Here is a 9,009-nt window from a genome sequence, read left to right as displayed (position 1 = left end):
ATGGTTGTCCATTGTTCGCAAAGATCTGCTGCTCAGAACCTTGGTACACTTGCTGGAATTGCGGTTGTTGGTATTGCACTAACCATGGTTGTGAAGCCATGTTCTGTTGTGCTATGCTAACCGTTGGACCAAGGTGTGGGGTAATTGTACCCGTTTAGACCTGTGTCGCCCCACCAGTTGGTGATTGTGGTTGTGACCCATGATCAAGTGGCTGTTGCATTACAACCTGAGAAATCTGAGGTTGGCATGCAATAGGTATCGCTTGAACTTGTGACACTGTTACAATAGCCGGTGTGGTTGGGATGTTCATCATAGGTACACACTGTTGCATAGAATATACAACCCTTGGTTGTTGAGGTAGCATAGGCACCCAACTACTTGACGCAATTCCAGTATAACCTGAACATTGTTGTGAACTCACGTATGGGTACCTTCCCGGAGGGGGTAATGAAAGGGCATACTGCCCCCCATACGGTATCAATCCATAACTCAAGGGGATTGATTGCCCAGATTGACCTCCAAATGGGTCAAGTTGGCGAGTTTCAACATAAGAGTTGCCGGGTATTACTCCGGATGAACAAACTGGAACAGACCATACTGTCGAAATAGTCCCTTGGTGGACTCTTCTAGCTGTTGTGAGCTAGTTGGGACAGCTGGTATGCCGACAAACATTGTCGGAGTGACGGCAGGGGCTTCTGCTGTCGCTGTGTCATTTGACACAGTCCTAGATGATGACGGTTGTTCAGATATTTTAAGTCTATCCAATAGATTTCCTAGCGATTCTACAGGAACTTCCACTTGTGGTGGATTAACTTCTGATGAAGGAAATAGAGTGACCCCGACTCCAAAATGAGTTGGAGTACTTGCTTGTGGATCCTCTGCAATTTCCTCTATCGCAATCAAACCCGGTGGAAGAGGAAGACCGTCAGGTCCGTAAAATATTTCTGGTGCCGAAGAAGCGGTTGTTTCGACAGCGACAGTTGTTTGAGGAACAAAACTCTCTGGACCGGTTACAGATGGAACTGGTTCAGTTCTACAAGTATTTGCCCCCAGACTAGGATCAGTATTACTGTCCTTCTGTGGCTGTTGAACTTCTTCTATAGAGTCAGGGTTTCCAGAAATGTTAGGAGTAAATGGAACCTCAGATGCAATTGGAACACTTGTTCTAACTTTTAAAGGAGATTTTGAACCGGTTAAACGAGTTCGCTTTGTCCGTACTGTTTTCGATTCCGGAGACAAAGACGGTTGACTCGTAAGCCTCCGGGAACGACGGGGTTTCAATTGACTTTCTTCCACGATTGCGGATTACTCGATCAACCAAAATATTAAAAGGGGAAAATTTGTGTTTCCGAATTGAATGAATTTTATTAGACGCTTTTAGACACAACTTGCTTTTTCACTTTTTAAGAGTCGAGAAAAAGCTAAAGATGACTCTAGTCTCCTTCGATGTATTAACGAGCCCGAAGTGACAAATGCTCGGTTGGACTTTTTCAGTTATAGAGTTTGAAAAAGGCCAAAAGAAACTGCTCTGGAGATCTAGGCAGAGGGTGTGCCAAACCTTTCGCAAAACCACAGAATACGTTTTACAGTACGGGTGGTCGATCTTCGTGAATGCTGTGTTCACTGCATTGCGATCAGTAGGGTGGCCGACACGGCTTCCTATGGATAAAAGATATATGCCTATAGGGGTCTCCCAATATATACGTGACGGTACGTGGGAGCACAAGTCCGTATTAGTGCCACCGACTCTCAGGAGGAATCACCCACCTTCGTCGAGATCGACAGTCACTACGTTTAACGAAGCCGGAACACGTCTCTAGCTTAGACCTCTATGTGTTTGCGTTATGTTTCAAAGCGTTGTTAGGTTAATTCAATATATTTTAAGTTGATCTTTTTAAAGTTTGCCTTTCAAGGTTCACCACGAAATGTTTTGATACAAATTCCTAAATGCAGTCTAAGATGAGAAGCAAGCTTTTTCAATCTTTCCGACTTATGAAAATCTTAACTATTGAGGGAAAAGAAAGACAACATCTTTTCACACAGATCAAAGAGCATACACTAATGCACTTTTTCCCTAAATCAACATACAAACTTATCAAACGCAAAATGCAAAATGCAGGTATTTCTTTTCTCTTTCTTAATGTTGGTGTAATACAAAAAGAAAGCTGTTGTATAATTTCGAATTCAATTTCAAGCGAAAGTAAACAAGCTTGTCCAAAATCAAAAGACACCTTAAGATTTACTTGTTTCGACACTAGAAATATATAAATTCAAACCATATGACGAAAGAAACAGCTCAATCAGCTATGAACAACAAACAAACTAACTCTTAAGATCAAAACGACACTTATCACAGGTCTAGATCTAAGAGGCCACAGCAAGACTAGTTCACTTTCGTAATGGGAAACTGCAAATGATACAAGAAATACACAAAGAACAAACACAGTTTATTTATACAACCGAGGCGGAATAGTGGCAAGGAAAGTTGGTTTCAGATAGGTACATTGACTGGTAACAGGCTGCAAAAACAAGGGTGAAAACAGGGCAACAAACAGGAGGGAACCCCAGTAGCACTAGGCAAAACTGGTTCAGCGCAGGTAGTACACTGGCAGTTTGACCTTCAGCGCAGGTAGCCCCTTCGGGAACTGCGCTGAAATGCAGAATGCCTTCACAACACCAGCACTGAAGAGACAAACTTTCGTTTTTCTCAGTTTCTGGGTCACAGATTGCTAAAAAATTCACAGTTTTTGGCCAAATCAGAAGCTATCAGTCAAGTACACACTAAGGGATGAAAAGGAGGATGAAAAGCTATCACTAAGAGCTATTTAGAGTCCTTGTGGATCAGCTCTTCAAATCATAAACTTGCCCAGAAATTGAGCTAGAGTAGCTGCCCTCTACTTTGCATTCGAAAGACCCAAATGCAGTTCGATTCGGTACTCCCTGTGTTTATGAAATGAATAGCAAAAACACAAACAACCAACAAGATACGATCCCCAGTGGAGTCGCCAATTTGTTGTTGGGAAAAGTATCCAATACGGAATGACCCTATCCCACTCTAAGGGTGATAGTACCTCAGCAACAATCAAAGCAAAGCTATTCAAGATTACTTCTTTATGAGATGTAAGAGAGAGGAGGAAGAGATCCACTAACCGATGTCTTCCGCTAATGCTTGATCCAATCTTCTCTCTTTGCTGCTTGCTCCCAGCTCCTTGCTCTTTCACTGGCCCAGCTACACCAAGATCCTGCAAAATAACAAGAAGGGGAAACTACAAGAAGCATACATTCATAATTGATTCAAGGATTAGAATAAATCAAATATACAAGTATAACAATACACCATTGAGACACATGCATATAGAAGAACCTTAAATGCTTTATTAGTGGAAGAAGTAAAGTTCAGGAAGTGATACAACCATAAAAGGCCCAATCCAGCATCACCTCCCAGCATAAAGAAATCTCCTCTTCACCTCCTTCAAGCAAATCACCCAATAGTTCTATACTCAAACCAACAACACTTCCTTACATTCACAAGATTCCAGCCTCCTTAGACCTCATGAGAGAGCTCTATATATAGGAGTTTTGGAGAAAGGATGAGTCAGCTTGAGCTTGGCATGGAGCTGACTAGTGTCCTCTCCCACTTCAGTTATTCTTCAGTTCTTGAGTCCACTTGGAGGTTCTTGCTTCCACTTGGAGATCTAGATCCTCTTACTCATCACTAGGCGAATTCCCTGATCCAAGTGTCATTTTGGAAGCTTCCTGGGCATTGACACCTTGAGGAATGACTGTGCCACTTGGCCAAACTCGCCCAGCGCAGGTAGCCTTCTTTACAGTTGACATTCAGCGCAGGTACAGAGTGGAGCAGTTGACATGATCCAGAATTAGCTTGTTTTTGAGTGTTTTCAGGTGGAGAACTGATATTCAGTGCTGTGGTTTGCTGACCTTGTTCCTCTAGGGGTAGGAACAACATGTTTAGGGACTTTGGATCCCTTAGATTATTGACATTTCATGCTTCATGCTGTAAGGCACAAAAATGTCTATAACACTTACTATGAGAACTCTGTAAATCTCTGTTTCTGGAAAACTATTAGACCAACAGATCAGGAGCTCAGGGAAAATTTTCATCCATAAAAAAATCATGGAGGTCGATTTCTTGGGCTTGGGAATTATGGGCAAGGAAATGGCAGTAAATCTACTCCGAAATGGCTTCAAAGTGACCGTGTGGAATAGGACAATGTCTAGGGTAATGTTTGATTAATGGGAAACCTATTTAAATTTTCTTTGCTTTATGGATGTTAAAATGGGTAGTTTTTTATTTGGATTTCATGACAATGATGTCATTTTATTTGGAAATTAAGAAAGCTATCATTTTTAAAAATATATTGAACCCATTTTTTTCTATCAAATGATAACACTCCACACTATGTGTCACTACTCAGAGCCTGAGAGATTGGATTAACTTGCTTGATATAGATGAACTGTAATCAATCGGATGAAGTTTATTCAGATCAAGGATATATATATGTTTCCACCAATGTCATTGAACACTTGGCCAATTATGTGACAATAGGTGCTTGGTTTCAAATCCTTTCTAGGTGAGAAGCACTAGTTGACATTGGAAGGTTTATTATAGATGCCATCCACAAATGTAGAGAAGCATCCCTTGTGGATTTCCCTATTATGTTTTCCTTTATATGTGTGTTAATGTGTGAGTGAGAGTGAGTATTGCAGACTGGGTTCTTTAGACTTCCTGCACAGAACATCCTGCCACTCTGAAAAGGAGTTCATAGTAGTTCATCAGGTATTCTATGTTTAGGTTTTTGTTTCGGATAAACTCAGAACAAGAAGGGAAGTTGGAGTCTAATAGTAGTCCTGTAAGTTCTTTTGTACTGAGATCTTATATTTAACATTCATAGTGAACTTTGTTTTTCACCTATTAGCAATTATTGATTATGACTATGGAGACCAACGTGTTGTCACTCATCAATTCTAGTTCAAAATACTGTTGCACCCTGCCCGCCTGTGGGTAGCTTTGCTGGATCTTTTGGAAAGGGTGATTGGGGAGTGCCATGGGTCATTGAAACTGCTATGTTTTTTTTAAAGAAAATTAGGGTCTCTGTGTTGGTATGTGCAAAATAAGTAACACAAAAAAAGAAGTAACACAAAAAATAAGAATGAAAAGTGTTGCCAAAAACTAGAGTTTTCATTAATAAAACACTGATAGTATAAAGTAAACTCCACTAAATGTGTGTAGCGGCATAAGAGCTCCTGCTGACCTCTGACGTCATGTTGGGAACATGGATACCTAATAAACATGGAGTTATGTTTGAGCTTTAGGCTTTGCGAGCTCAAAACTGATAAGCTAGCCTATTATTAATAGACGTATAGATGCAGAACCATAGTTGGTCCCCCAACTTTGAAATACCATTTGTCAGGACCAACTATACTGTTTGACACATCTATTACAAGGGCTATTAGTAACAACCTTAAGATACGCTTCAATATTGAATGAAGCAAATAGCATAAGGCTCAGACATAAAAAGTACCGTTTTGGATATGATTTTAAGTACTCTTGACAAACTAACGTAGAATTGTGAAGACGATTCCAATCTAAGAGGATTGTCAAGTGTTGTTGTGCCTCTAGTGATCACCCGCAACCACTTTGATGTCCTGACGTTAATTCTCTAGGCTCTGATCTAAAATTATTTGGCCTGTAGTCTAACCTTCCACTGCAAGCCTCTTCCTAAGCTCATTGTTCAAGATTAGCACTACGAGACTCTTGCCAATGCCAGTTTGTAAATCTTATCGGAGTCAACTCTGCCCATAAGTTTTCTATAAGATTTCCATTGCTGACACCCAATTGGTTATTCTCTCTTTAAGTTTATGATAACGCATGGGACCTCAAACACTTGTGTTTCAAAATATAGAAATAAATACATTCATTTATCCTATTGAAATTATGCATTCTGTGAGAACAAATACAAAAGTAGTAAAGAAGCAGAAATACATTCATACACATGAGGGACTGCAAGGCTGCATTTTTTGTTTTTTTGGTAAGCTAACCAAATTTTATATTAATAGAGAGTACACGATAAAATACAGTCAAGGAAAATTGTGGCCATTAGGAAAACCAGGACCATAAATATCAGTGTTTTTCTTTCAAGGTTGCAAAGCAGAGTCCTCTAAATCTAGACCCTTTGTAATGGCATGGCCTAGATAACTGCTAATACAACATAAAAGATAATTGACTGGATTCAAATAACCAAAATAGGAGGTCTAGTTCCTATTTGTAAAGCTAAAAAAGGATAACAGGTGTTGCTAACCCAGCAGTGCACATGCGTGCTTCTACTACTGCTAAGTGTCCTCCTTTTCCTCAATATCTTCATCAATCAGGGTGGGGTTGAAAATGGTAGCTTCAAACTCCTAAACAAGTTTTGCCATTTTAATTGAGTTGGGATTAACATCCTCTGGGTCTGTCATAATGATGTCATTCTTAAAAATTGGTCTACAGATTACTTTAGACCTTTTACCCATTAATTCTAGTTCATGGAGAATTTCTTGTTGTTGTTGACCCCTCTTCCACAACCTGTGTTATGAAAGGATTTGTTCAGCTAGTAAAGCTCTGTCTCCTTGGAAATGTTGGTGTCTCTGGAGCGAGAGGACCCCATTTTTGGAACCCAGTCCATGAATTATGGCTGAACCGGATCAATGGTCATTTCTTTTCCTCACCTAATTCTCTATGTAGGGGACCTCCTCCTTGACGATATTGGTGAAGCAAAGCTGATAATTGAATGTAGTAGTCATGGCATCAGCCTAGGCATGAGTAGTTCGATGAGGGATTTGTGGGTTCAGGGTTTTCCTGCTTTCCTGGTGCCCCTTTAAGCCCCAAGTTAGCTAGATTTCAGATGAGTAACACCTCTGGGATTGAGCATGTTTGCCCAAGGACAAGTAACAAAACATGGATGAGGGTAGGTTGTAGAGAAGGATTAAGAGAGGCCACTAGAATCGTGGGAAAGGTATCAAAGCCAAGATATCAACCACCCACTTGGAGAGGAGAACCAGAGAAGGATACCCCAGGTTGTCTAATAATTTTTCACCTAACTGTGGAGGGGGAGCCTTGCCTTCACAGGCCTGGTGGAAAGTTGAGATAGAATGAAAATTAAACCAGCCTGATATGCTGAAAAGACAATGTGAAAACAAACCAAAAGTACAAAACTTGGAAGTGAGACAAGAACAACAACGATGTGCAGCTTTCCTTGATTCCCCAATCTTTCTCCATATCCTACTCCCCAGGTAAACCATTAGAAATTTAGAAGCTAGAGCTTTCATTGCTGCTTCAAACATAATGCTGTGGATGGTAGGAGTAATTAAACATTACTAATTGGACTTCTGCAATGAGAGCTCTTGTCCAGGCCACTGCCATATTCATAATCCACAACATGAATGAGCCCATGCAGTTGTGTTCTCAAGTGCCCTCTGGCATCTGTCCTGTCAATCCTCCCAAGCACCCCATCCGGGAGACTGCAAGACTGCATTGAATAAGCAGCGAGAATTGATATAATGTAGTTCAAATATTTTCATGCCCAATTGGAATCCCTTTGATCATTTTTTTTAACTTGGACAAATTAGATTACCTTTGGAATTCATTGAGGGTACTGACACTGGACAGTTAACTTTGGCAACTGTGGAGAGTGCATCAATTCAGCAACAAATAAGGATACGAATTGTTGTTCTTTATCCAAATTGCAAGAAACTGAATTCATAACCATGCTTCAATTATGCTTTTTTGACACTATCACAACTGATTTATGCAAGTACATTTCAGAGTGTTTTAAAGTACAAAACATAAAACAAACATATTGCTTTAGCCTCATGAAATCCTTGCAATTATGCTTTTCTGAAGGTTCTACTTTCACATTTATTAGTTGATAATTTATATCTTATACTCAGATTATATCTTGTTGTGGACTTGGCACTTCAAAAGTAGGTATGTTCATCTCTAACTTTGTTTCTAGTGCATAATTCACCCATTCAGTTCCTACGTGCTTAAAAAGTAGCATTGACAGAATACAATGCATAACACTGAACATTTGCCCCAACTCTAGGAACAATTATCCTTCCACAAATTATTTTTTGAAGGATAATCGTAGCTGGCATTCCCTGGTTTCTTCACTGTGTGTTGTCTATATTTTGGCTTTGGGACCTATACTTTGTATGCACCAGATGAGTCCATTAAAATGGATTTGTTCACCACTGGGCACCAATGCTAATCATTTTATTGCATTAGACCCAATGCACTCTGGAATGACATGGCATGACATGAAATACAAAATTTAAGAATGTTCTCAAAAAAAAAAAACCAACAGTCAATAGGACTGTAATATGACAAAGTATTGGGAGTACCTAATGCATCTATAAAAATAGTGATCAGTTGTATAAGAAAGTGTGTAGAACATGCCACTAGTTTCAGGAGGCATGCCTTATAAATTCCCGCAATGAAAAGGAGGTGATTGGACACAACATGTCATATAAGTGGTTGCCCTGCTGTAAGGAGGTACAACATAGTCATTAATTAGCATATCCTACTTGAAATATCTTACATAAAGATATATGTTAAATTTTTACTACATATATCTCATCTATTTTTCCAAGAAAAAAGGCGTACCTTATTTGTTTCGAGTAGAAAAGATAAAGTTACATTCTGAAGGTGTCTCTGACACATGGTATTGAAGAGCGTAGACCACAATACACTACTAATATCAAAGATAATTGATTCAATAGCTTGAGTATTTTTATAATTCTAACCTCTTTAGAGTCACCATATAGGTAAGATAAGATAATTTTATTAATATCCAACAAATGATCACAACAGTTGTTCAGTGGGACTAAAGGATACATCTAGTGTGAATACAATGTGGATTGCAAAAGCAGCTCCTATATACGGATATCTAAGTATCAAAGCTAACTACACTATGCAAAATCATTTAGGAAACAAACATATTATCCCTTCTC

The sequence above is a fragment of the Pinus tabuliformis genome, chromosome 6, assembly GCF_031772625.1.
Source record: "Pinus tabuliformis cultivar Carrire ecotype Pingquan chromosome 6, CPIR1, whole genome shotgun sequence".
Lineage (NCBI taxonomy): Eukaryota > Viridiplantae > Streptophyta > Pinopsida > Pinales > Pinaceae > Pinus > Pinus tabuliformis.
Note: the sequence above shows the minus strand (reverse complement) of the source record.